Raw genomic sequence first — 13,425 nt, forward strand, 5'->3', positions numbered from 1 at the left:
CAAAAGTCATCGGCCGGCCGCTGTGGTCTAGCGGTTCTAAGCGTTTCAGTCCGGAACTGCGCTGCTGCTACAGTCGCAGGTTTGAATCCTGCCTCGGGCATGAATGTGTGTGATGTCCTTAGGTTAGTTAGGTTTAAGTAGTTCTAAGTTCTAGGGGACTGATGACCTCAGATGTTAAGTCTCATAGTGCTTAGAGCCATTTGAACCATTTGAACACCGGATACCTCTATTGTGTCAGACCTCCTTTTGCCCAGCGTAGTGCAGCAATTCGACATGGCATGGACTCATCAAGTCGATGGAAGTCCCCTGCAGAGATATTGAGCCATGCTGCATGTCTAGCTGTTCACAACTGCGAAAGTGTTGCTGGTGCAGGATTTTGTGTACGAACTGACCTCTGGATAATGTCCTATAAATGTTCAATGGGATTCATGTTGGGTGATCTGGGTGGCCAAACCATTCGCTCGAATTGTCCGCATTGTTCTTTAAACCAATTGCAACCAGCTGTGGCCCAGTGACATGACGCAGGGTCATCCATAAATATTCCATCGTTGTTTGGACGATATGGCGCAGACGAATAGCGAAATTCTGCTTGACACGCTGAAGTGTCGGAACATCGACGCTGTCGATGACTTCCTGAATGGCTGTTTTGAGCTAAGCAATGGTTTGGGGTTATTGCCGTATGCCTTGTCTTTAATACTGCACCACAAAAAGGAGTCGCATGTGTTCAGATCCGGAGAATATGGCGGCCAATCGAGGCCCATGTCAGTGGTCTCTGGGTACCAAAGAGTCAAAATGCGATCCTCAAGTGCTCCTCCAGGACATCAGACACTCTTCTGCTTCGATAGGGTCGACCTTCGTCTTGCATGAACCACATCTGGTCGAAATCAGTGTCACTTTGGACAATGGGGATGTGGTCATCTTCCAAAACCTTCAAGATCGTTCGGTAGTCAACGTGCCATCAAGGAATATCGCACCGATTATTTCGTGACTGGACATTACACACCACACAGTCAGTCATCTGTCGAGGGTGGAGAGACTTCTCGATCGCGAAATGCGAATTCTCACTCCCCCAAATGCGCCAATTTTGCTTATTGACGAACCCATCCATATGAAAGTGGGCTTCGTTGTTAAACCAAACCATAATGCGCACACTAATTCCTATCATGCTCCGCGGTCAACCGTGCATTTTGAACGTCCTAACGCAAACCGTTCAGAAGTTATTACGATTTTATTTCATATAGTTCAATAATTGTCATCCTGCATAAGCGGAATTTCGCCGACTATCAACAGTTTCTCCTTCCTAGCGTGCTGAAATATAGCCAAGAATGCAATAAAATCAAATGGGAACTTTCGCCAATTAAGGAGTTACGTATACAAATCGAAAATCACACACGCGAAACTATATGCAATTTAGTGAGAAATAAAAGATTGCTAAGGTACCTTAATATGCTACAGCGGTACATACAGGACGGCTTTACTCACTACACACCTGCATTAGGACTCTTAATGATTGCTTGGTCCATTCCAGTCAGGACAATGAACGCGTTGCGCAGTTAACTTGTATTAATAAGAAAGTCTGCTGACAAAAAATATTGGTTTTGTTTAATTAATGTATTTATTAAAATTCACTCACTGAAAAATCTGAAGTTCGCAGCTAGTCACAGATGTCAGCTATAAAGGCACCACTAAACGATCAAACAATTTGTCAAAGTGTACTATACTGACCAAGCATTTGACTGTGTACGGCGCTGTTTGACGTGTTTGTCAAGCATAGATCGTGTTTGCGAAAAATTTTGATTCCCCGAACATTTGACAAGATGGCGGACCTTGTTTCTGTCGACGTTTCGCCACAAATGTTTCGCGAAAATCATTTTTACACAATTTATCTCACTTTATCGTGAGTTTCCTTAACTATGGAAATTACTATCAAGGAGAAAAACAGAAACAAAACAGCACTGATTAATACCAAAATGGTGGAGGTATGACATTTCTCAGTCTTATATTACGGAGGAAGAGGTCAAGAAATATAAACATTTTGCGCATAACATACAAGCGGGAGTGCAATAAAATAAAAGAAATCGAAGTTCCCCGGTTCTTCCATGGACGATGTGCGCTATATTTTAATGAACTGTCGTTAAATGGCCAAGTAGAAGATAGTAAATTTTCGTATACTTGTCTTCTTTCTCATTGTGAGGAGGAATAACTCTAAACAAATTATTAAACACTTCACTGTCCATCCGCAGAAAATTGATTTAATCATCGGATTCTGAGAGTAATATTTCCTTTAGAAGATTTCCATGGGTAAACCTCTCATTTTAAGCATTGCTTGCACCATAAAACACATCGCCAAAATCAATGCCAGGGCTGCTTTGTCTGCATTTGTGGTCATTCCCACTACAGTCAAAACACTCACGAACACGAACAACCGAGCGAGGTGGCGCAGTGGTTAAACACTGAACTCGCATTCGGGAGGGCGATGGTTCAATCCCGCGTGCGGCCATCCTGATTTAGGTTTTCCGTAATTTCCCTAAATCGCTCCAGGCAAATGCCGGGATGGTTCCTTTCAAAGGGCACGGCCGACTTCCTTCCCCATCCTTCCCTAATCCTATGAGACCGATGACCTTGCTGTCTGGTCTCCTTCCCCAAACAACCAAACCAAACCAAACACGAACAGCGTCTGCTTAGAAGAAGTGAGGTTAAACAGACAAACTTTGTACGTGTAGAGTCTTGACTGACAAATCCGCTGCTAGACAAGGGTGCATTTGATAAACAAGTTCGCTCGTTTATGGGAGTCTTAACAGAACACCATAAACAATAACAAACAGAAAGCATATGCAGAATATCCCTTCTGCACCTGCATGCATTATTGACATCTAGTGCGCATGCATGGATGCACAGGAGTTTAGAATTGGTGTATTTCCGCGCAATGAAATGCGAACCAGACGCGACTGGAACAGGAAAGGGAGGTAATGACAGTGGCACGTTCAAAAAATGGTTCAAATGGCTCTGAGCACTATGGGACTTAACATCTATGGTCATCAGTCCCCTAGAACTTAGAACTACGTAAACCTAACTAATCTAAGGACAGCACACAACACTCAGTCATCACGAGGCAGAGAAAATCCCTGACCCCGCCGGGAATCGAACCCGGGCGCGGGAAGCAAGAACGCTACCGCACGACCACGAGCTGCGGATCAGTGGCACGTAAAGTGCCCTCCGCCACACACCGTTGGGTGACTTGCGGAGTATAAATGTAGATGTAGATGTAGGAGGATAATGCGTTAATTCTCTAGTGCCACCTGCCCTGGCGCCAGATGACCGTCGCGCTAGACCAGTACAATCCGTGGTAGATCGTCGTCTCTTACCTGTCTCGAACTGAAATTGTTGTGTAAGGCTTCGTACACAGTGATAAAGGGAACGTTAGCTACAAAGTGGTGCAGCAACTGTCGTAGTAAAACTGGACAGGGGCAGAAATGATCAGCGAATAGGTTGACACAGAGAAGATTCAGTTAAGTTGTATTTCTCCAAGCAAAAGAAGACACATTACAAAATGCAAGAATTACAGGGCAGCTCAAAAGAGTCAACAGGGAAGGGTCTTGTTGTACTAAGCACGAACTATGGTGTTGTAGCCACAGCTAGATGGCATCTACGTAGCGTCATGTGGTGAAGTGGCTCTGAGCACAGGTTGATTGAGAGGCTGCCACTGGCCATCCTATATTGCAGCAGCAGAGGACGCTCGTAGCAAAGAGCCACTCGGGGGCGTAGCTCAGCAGGCACGCACCATTGGGTACGCCATATCATTCCCGACTGCTATCGGTGTCAAAAGGGAACTTGCCATTTTATTACGAAATGTGACATGCCAGTGGGGTGGTATCGGTATGTTATACCACATTCCTCCCCCTCAAACCTTCTCACCAGATTCATGGAGTGTAGACGAGCAAACGATGAAAGGGAGGAAGGCTAGATGCAGGTGGTAAAGAGGAGACAGAAGCTGGAACTGAGATCAGTGCCAAGTTCCCGCCCACGCCTCAGCATACACCGTGAGGCCGCATGGCTCCACTAGCCGAAAAATTGGGGCAGTGAGCGCACTCCCACATCCAGAGATGGAGCAGCATACGACAATGTATCTGTGGCGGCATGTGGGACAGCTGTCAGGAGGTGGGATCCAACCCCAGATGACAGTGGCTGTCGAGACAGCGTCGACCATGATAGTGCATGAAGTACCATCGGCTCCGGGACCAGAAGCGATGGCGCGGGGCCCGTGAGAGCCAGATGCAGTGAGGGCTCCTGCTGTCAGAGACGTATAGAATCTGAAAGCACAGAGCCTGTAGCAGGATCACGCAATTCGTATGGACAAATTTGAAACTGGTGGCGTCTCAGCAACCCTTTTGGTCCCTGTAGGAGAAACGTAGAAAATCCAACACATCGAACAATGGCGCCTTGCTCCCAGTGCCCCTGTCCGCCAAATAATCTGTAAAAGACAGAAACGTTAGTGCGACATTTTGCCTGTGTGGCTGGACTGGGCGCTGCCCACTGTGGCAGGTGCAGCAACTGAAGCAACGTCCAATGGTGCCATCCATGTAACAACTCCTCCGGCGATGGTCCGTTGTGTCGCTAGGAGTGGTAGGAATACAAGAAGAGCAACAGAACTCGATCCCATGTGCAGGAATTTTGTCCATCTCTTGCTAAAATGTTCATACGAAGTGTTCAGCTTCGCCATTGGATTGCAGGTGAAATGGTGCACTCACGGTGTGCTTGATGCTGGAGACAGTGCAAAACTTCAAACTCGACGGCCGCAAACTGAGATCTGTTGTCAGTGACAATCACTTCAGGCAAACACTCGAGGAAAAAGATCTACGACAGTACATGGATTGTGGAACAGGCCGTAGTAGAGTGCCCAGGAACCATGACGGGGAGTTTGCTGAAAGTGTCAATGATGTTGAGCCAACATGTACTCCAGCAAGGATCGCAAAATCCAAGTGTAAACTTAGCCAAGTTGCTTGAGGTTTGGGCCATTCAAAGAACTGCTGAGGTTTGGCTGACTGATGTTCAGAATAGGATCCACACCGTGCCAAGTGCAATGACTTCACGGCAACTGCTTGGTGCAAATGATGTCCCAATGACCTTTGTGTGGAGCACAAAGCACCCCAGGCTAGAGGGCCTGGGTAACCACTACATGTGACTAGTCATTATCAGTGCCTTCACCTTAGTGAACTACAAGGGCGCACCAATGGGCAAAATATCGGCGAACCATAGAGCTATGAATCCGTTTCGCTGAACATAGCCAGCAGGTGCGGATGTAGTGCAACAGAATCTGCAAATCAGGATCCACTGCTGTGGCCTTGGCAACTTTCCGGTGATTAAGGGGAAAGCTGCACAAATCATATAATCTCTGGTGCATCATTGTAGGTACAAGAAGCAGAGGACTCGTCGAATGCAGGACCTGGACGAACAGGGAGGTGAAAAAGAGCATCTGCCTTCACACACTTTGAAATGGGCCGATACAGAATCTCATAGTGGTAAGCTGACAAAAGAAGGGACCACCGTTGCAGCTTCTGTGCTGTGGGAGTTGGGACTGAAGGGCTAAACAAAAATTGCAGAAGTTTATGGTCAGTCACCAAGCAAAATTTTCTGCTGGGAAGGTACTGGTGAAAATTTAGTGACTCCATAGACAATGGCGAGAGCTTCCCTTTCGATTTGCGAATAATTACATTGAGCTTCGTTCAACAACTTCGAAGCAAAGATAATCGACCTGTCAGCAAAACCAAGTTTACGTAACGATACTACACCAATGCTGTAAGAGGAAACATTCACAGCCAACACCACAGATTTGGGTGGATCAAAATGAACAAGTCACCGACCACTCAGCTAAACATCTTTTAACTTCTGGAAAAAAATTGACACTCTTGCAACCAAACAAAAGGCACACTATTCTTGTGTAAGCTGTGCAAGGGACCCGCGATCTGTGTGGTGTTCGGAATAAACCCTGATGTTGTACGTGAGCTTCCCTAACACAGAATGCAATTCCCGCACATTACGTGGGGGTGGAAGATCACAGATAGCAAGCAAATGAAAGTGCAATGTGTGAACAGCCTGGCTATAAATGACATGTTCTAAGTACTCAAGTTCGGTTTGAAAAAACACACATTTGTCTCTGTTACGGTTGAGAACAGATGCAAATAACACTTGGAACAGAGTAGTAGTAGTAGTAGTAGTAGTAGTAGTAGCTAGGTTTATTCATCTGTAGATCTCTTTTTACAAGGATATAGGACATGTCAAAGTATTTACAAATTTAGATCAAATTAAAATAAGCTAATTCGTATACACATATATTTACAGACTTCTAGAAAGAGACAAACATTAGATTTACTCCTGGTACACAAAACCTTTTTTTACAAATAACTTATTAAATAATATAATGCCACATTGTTCACTCATATCTCACTATCAGTCACTGCACACACTATACACACATTGTTTCATAACCACTTACTACACACACACACACACACACACACACACACACTGGTGATCTCTGGGCCATTTTCTATACCGCAACTTCCCATTTGCTATCCTGAAAAACTGAGTCAGCATCCCTCCATAATGAGTGAGATGTTGAGCTCAGAAAGAGGAAGAGGTGTTAGGGTGTTAGTATTGTGCTACGCATAGCTTGGGGGTAAGTATTTCTAGAAAGGAAAGAAAGAAAGAAAAAACATAAAGTGAAGGTGTTATGTGGAATGTTGGATATTTTATAATCATTATTATTATTATTTATTTGTATAACATTTTTTATCAAACCCCTTAACCTGTTTTAGCTAAGGAATCCTTCAATGTATAAAATGTATTGCATAACAGATAATTTTTAGCTGCCTTTTTAAATATGTGTATTTTGGAAATGTTTGTCAAATTTTGCGAAGATGACCTGAGACGACAATGTCATCTAAATAATTCGAGCAAAAACGAACTTTTGCAGTCACCTGCTCCAGAAAGCGCTGCAATATGGCTGGTGCAGGGGCACTGCCAAACGGCAATCTCAAAAATCTAAAGAGTCCCAGATGAGCATTAATGGCAAAGACCTATTGAGACTGCTTATCCAGAGGTATTATCTAGTAAGCGCCGCTCAAGTCAATTTCAGAAAACTAACGCCTGGCATCCGATTTGTCCATCAATTCTTCCAGGCATGGCATTTGCCCATTTGAGGATTCACAGTTTTCTCAAAATCAGCGCACAACCAGAGTGTGCCGGATGGTTTTTTAGAATAGTAAGAGGGGACGCCCAATGACTGGCTGTAATGCGTGCTATGGCGCAGTGTCCCACATGGCAGTAATTTCCTGAGCAATTTGTTCTCGAAGAGCGCGAGGAACAGGACGAGTTCTATCAAAAAGTTGCTGTGCATTGTCCTTCATTGTGACATCATCATCATCATCATTTAAGACTGATTATACCTTTCAGCGTTCAGTCTGGAGCATAGTCCCCCTTATAAAATTCCTCCATGATGCCCTATTCAGTGCTAACATTGGTGCCTCTTCTGATGTTAAGCCTATTACTTCAAAATCATTCTTAACTGAATCCAGGTACCTTCTCCTTGGTCTGCCTCGACTCCTCCTACCCTCTACTGCTGAACCCATGAGTCTCTTCGGTAACCTTGCTTCTCCCATGCGTGTAACATGACCCCACCATCTAAGCCTGTTCGCCCTGACTGCTACATTTATAGAGTTCATTCCCAGTTTTTCTTTGATTTCCTCATTGTGCACACCCTCCTGCCATTGTTCCCATCTACTAGTACCTGCAATCATCCTAGCTACTTTCATATCCGTAACCTCAACCTTATTGATAAGGTAATCTGAATCCACCCAGCTTTTGCTCCCATACAACAAAGTTGGTCGAAAGACTGAACAGTGCACAGATAACTTAGTCTTGGCACTGACTTCCTTCTTGCAGAAGAGAGTAGATCGTAGCTGAGCACTCACTGCATTAGCTTTGTTTCACCTCGCTTCCAGTTCTTTCACTATGTTGCCATCCTGTGAGAAGTACCTGAAACCGTCCACCTGTTCTAACTTGTTCTAAATTGTGGGAGGGCCAGGGAACAGCATCGACAGAGATCCTGGGTACAGTATAGAGTGTGACCTGGTAAAGATTGCGTCGGCATCGAGACACACCAATGTTGAATTTGTATCTGTCCTGAGACGCAATGACCGGCCTCATTTGAACTCTTCTGTTGGGAGAGTTAATTTGGAGTTGGAACAGCTGCTTGGGTCGGGCGCGGGGGCTCATATTGGTGTGGTTCCTGTTGATTATCTCAGTAGGTGGGACTATACCAGGCACGGCCTACATCTCAACAGGAAAGGGAAGGGGAAACTGGCTGGGGTAATAGCAGGAAATTTAAGGAGGGGAGGCACTGCCATGAATGGTAAAATACCAGTGGTTACAGGTGTTGGAGCAGCAACTTTTTTAGGATAGGTAAGACAGAAAGATGTCAAGTTCTACGAGAGGTCAGGATTGAAACAAATCTTCAGTTTAGGAAAGAAATTAAACAGCACAATTCTAGTACATTTGATCACCAATCACAGCTATCAATTATAAATTTTCACCAGTCACCAGAAATTTTATCTCCACCAAGTTGTATCTCAGTCCTAGGTAATTGCATTGACGAATTAAAGTCACCCAACCCAGTTGACATAATCTGCCTCTTTGAACACCATGTGACCACTGGTATAGGAACTAGGCCTAAGCACAATGAGAAACTCAGACAGGAGAGTACTGCAAATGTTAGAATAAGGAAACGTTCTCATAAAAGTATAATTAAAAATAATGTAAGTATATTTCATCAAAATATTGGGAGTTTAAAGAATAAAGTAGATGAGCTTCTGGTTTGTTTAGAAGATTTAGAAGCTGAGAATGAAATAGATATACTATGCCTGTCTGAGCATCACATTCTTACTGATATGGATAAGGTAAATGTAAGTGGATATAAGCTCTCTGCACATGTAATGAGAGAAAATATGGAGAAAGGAGGAGTTGCCATCTATGTCAAAAGTTATCATTGTGCAAAAAGTATAGAAACAAAAAAGTTTTGTGTAGAGAAACATATAGAAGCATGTGCCTGTGAGCTTAAATTAAATAAAGGCACATTTATAATTGTAACTGTATATAGGTCCCCATCAGGAAATTTTCATCTATTTCTGAAAAATTTGGACTCCTTGTTGTGCTATCTGTCAGACAGGGGGAAGCAAATTATTATTTGTGGGGACTTCAATGTAGATTCTCTGAAAGAGGGTAATAGGAAAAATGACCTTGAAGTATTACTCGGTTCTTTCAATTTGACACCCGTTATTGATTTTCCTACTCTGGTGGTAAAGGATAGCAGCTCACTGATAGATAACTTCTTTATAGACCAAGATAAGTTTAACCAGATAAATGCTCAGCCTGTTGAGAATATATGACATAGCTCCATTCAGCAATACTAAACAGTCCTCCAAAGTAGCACGTTCAGTCAACGATTTAACAATTGCAAATTTCAGGGAAAGCCTACAGCAGTTAGACTGGGATGAGGTGTACCATGAACCTGATGCCAATTTAAAATATAATTTATTTCATGACATTTTTGTAAATGCATTTGAAAACTGCTTCCCCAAGAAAATAGTTAAATATACTCGTAAGAAACCTTGTAACAAACCACGGCTTACTAAGGGTATAAAAATATCTTGTAACTGGAAAAGGGAAATGTATCTGACAGAAAGAAAGAGTAGTGACCCAGAAACTATCAAAAATTATAAAAACTACTGTGTTATATTAAGAAAAGTTATTAAAAAATCCAGGAGTATGTGTATCATGTCTGAAATCAGCAACTCTGATAATAAAATTAAAACAATTTGGAATATTATTAAAAGAGAAACAGGTCAACCAAGAGCAGAGGAAGACAGTATTACCATCAAATTGAATGAAAACTTTACGAACAAAAAGTCAGAAGTTGAAAATATTTTTAATAATCATTTTCTAAATGTTGTGGATATAGTAGGATCCAGGTGTTCATTAGAAGATGCTAGGCTGTTAATGGAAGAGGCCATATCTATGCAATTTGATACAATTGAAATCTCACCCACTTCTCCCTCTGAAATTAGGAAAATAATAAACTTGCTTAAAAGCAAAAACTCACATGGAATTGATGGCATTTCCAGCAAAATACTAAAAGCTTGTTCTCAACAGATAAGTAAGATTCTCAGCCACCTGTGTAATAGCTCTCTGGAACAGGGCATTTTCCCTGATAGACTGAAATATGCTATTGTTATACCTTTGCATAAAAAGGGGGATAGATCTGATGTCAACAATTACCATCCAATCTCCCTTCTAACAGCTTTATCCAAAATTTTTGAGAAAGTAATGTATTCAAGAGTAGCTTCACGTATCTGTAAAAATGAAGTACTAACAAAATGTCAGTTTGGTTTCCAGAAAGGTTTTTCAACAGAAAATGCCATATATGCTTTCACCAGTCAAATTTTGAATGATCTGAATAACCGAACACCACCCATTGGGATTTTTTGTGATCTCTCAAAGGCTTTTGATTGTGTAAATCATGAAATTCTGCTAGACAAGCTCAAGTATTGTGGCATGAGTGGGACAGTGCACAAATGGTTTAATTCGTACCTAACTGGAAGAGTGCAGAAAGTTGAAATAAGTAGTTCTCGTAACATGCAAAGATCAGCACATTCCTCAAACTGGGGAACTATCAAGAATGGGATTCCACAAGGGTCAGTCTTGGGTCCTTTGTTGTTCTTATTATATATTAATGACTTGCCATTCTATATTCATGAAGAGGCAAAGTTAGTTCTCTTTGCTGATGATACAAGTATAGTAATCACACCTGACAAACAAGAATTAACTGATGAAATTGTCAATGCTGTCTTTCAGAAAATTACTAAGTGGTTCCCTGTAAACGGGCTCTCACTGAATTTTGATAAGACACAGTACATACAGTTCCGTACAGGGAATGGTATGACACCATTAATAAATATAGACCTTAATCAGAAGCATATAGCTAAGGTAGAATATTCCAAATTTTTCGGTGTGTCCATTGATGAGAGATTAAATTGGAAGAAACACATTGATGATCTGCTGAAACGTTTGAGTTCAGCTACCTATGCAATAAGGGTCATTGCAAATTTTGGTGATAAACATCTTAGTAAATTAGCTTACTACGCCTATTTTCACTCATTGCTTTCATATGGCATCATATTTTGGTGTAATTCATCACTGAGGAATAAAGTATTTATTGCACAAAAGCGTGTAATCAGAATAATAGCTGGAGTCCACCCAAGATCATCCTGCAGACATTTATTTAAGGATCTAGGGATATTCACAGTAGCTTCTCAGTATATATACTCTCTTATGAAATTTGTTATTAACAACCAAACCCAATTCAAAAGTAATAGCAGTGTGCATAACTACAATACTAGGAGAAAGGATGATCTTCACTATTCAAGATTAAATCTAACTTTGGCACAGAAAGGGGTGAATTATACTGGCACTAAAGTCTTTGGTCGCTTACCAAATAGTATCAAAAGTCTGACAGATAACCAACAAGTATTTAAGAAGAAATTAAAAGAATTTCTGAATGACAACTCCTTCTACTCCATAGAGGAATTTTTAGATATAAATTAAGAAAAAAAGAAAAAAAATATTTAAAAAATAAAAAAATAAAAATAAAGAAAAACAATAAACACAAAAAAATAAAGTTGTTATATTAACTTAAGTATGTTGTTAAATGTCATGTATTAGAAAATTCGACTCATTCCACATCATTACGAAATATTGTATTCATGATCCATGGAACTAGTATTAATCTAATCTAATCTAATCTAATCTAATCTAATCTTTGTTCCTCCTATTTGGCACTCAATCCGTTTATATCTCTTTCCCACTGACATTACTTTTGTTTTGGAGATGCTAATCTTCATACCGTAGTCCTTACATTTCTGATCTAGCTCTGAAATATTACTTTGCAAACTTTCAATAGAATCTGCCATCACAACTAAGTCATCCGCATATGCAAGACTGCTTATTTTGTGTTCACCTATCTTAATCTCACCCAGCCAGTCTATTGTTTTCAACATATGATCCATAACCTCTAAGAGGCCTAAACCCACACTGATTTTCATCCAATTTGTCCTCAACTAATACTCGCACTTTCCTTTCAACAATACCTGAGAAGATTTTACCCACAACGCTGATCAAAGAGATACCTCTGTAGTTGTTACAATCTTTTCTGTTTCCATGTTTAAAGATTGGTGTGATTACTGCTTTCGTCCAGTCTGATGGAACCTGTCCCGACTCCCACGCCATTTCAATTATCCTATATAGCCATTTAAGACCTGACATTCCACTGTATTTGATGAGTTCCGACTTAATTTCATCCACCCCAGCTGCTTTATTGCGCTGCAATCTATTGACCATTTTCTCCACTTCCTCAAATGTGATCCTATTTCCATCATCATTCCTGTCCCATTGTACATCGAAATCTGAACCATTACTGATTGTATTTTCACCTACATTGAGCAACTCTTCAAAATACTCCCTCCATCTGCCCAAGGCATCAACAGGATTCACCAGCAGTTTTCCTGACCTGTCCAAAATACTTGTCATTTCCTTCTTACCTCCCTTTCGAAGACTGCTAATTACACTCCAGAATGGTTTTCCAGCAGCTTGACCCATAGCCTCCAACCTGTTTCCAAAGTCTTCCCAAGATTTCTTCTTGGACGCTGCAATTATCTGTTTGGCTTTGTTTCTTTCTTCAACATAACTTTCTCTGTCTGCCTGAGTTCTAGTATGTAGCAATTTTTGGTATGCCTTCTTTTTCCTTTTACAGGCTGCCTTGACTGTGTCATTCCGCCAAGCTGTTTGCTTCATCCTACTTTTACACACTACTGTTCCAAGACATTCTTTGGCCACTTCTAGTACTGTGTCCCTGTACCTTGTCCATTCTTTTCCAGTGACTGCAATTGACTACATTCAACTAACTGGTACCTTTCTGTGATCACTGTTATGTACTTGTGTCTGATTTCCTTATCCTGAAGTTTCTCCACTCTTATCCACCTACACATGGACCTGACCTCCTGCACTTTCCGCCTCACAATACCAATTTCACTGCAGATTAAATAGTGATCAGTATCATCAAAGAATCCCCTGAATACCCGTGTGTCCCTCACAGCCTTCCTGAATTCCTGATCTGTTATTATATAATCAATGACAGATCTGGTTCCCCTGCCTTCCCAACTGAATGTTCTTATGTTTAAAAAAGGAGTTTGTGATTGCTAAGCCCATACTGGTATAGAAATCCAAGAGTTGTTTCCCATTCCTGTTGGCCTCCATATCCTCTCCAAATTTACCCATAACCTTTTCATACCCTTCTGTTCGATTTCCAATCCTGGC

This window comes from Schistocerca piceifrons, chromosome X (assembly GCF_021461385.2).
Source record: "Schistocerca piceifrons isolate TAMUIC-IGC-003096 chromosome X, iqSchPice1.1, whole genome shotgun sequence".
NCBI classification, from domain to species: domain Eukaryota; kingdom Metazoa; phylum Arthropoda; class Insecta; order Orthoptera; family Acrididae; genus Schistocerca; species Schistocerca piceifrons.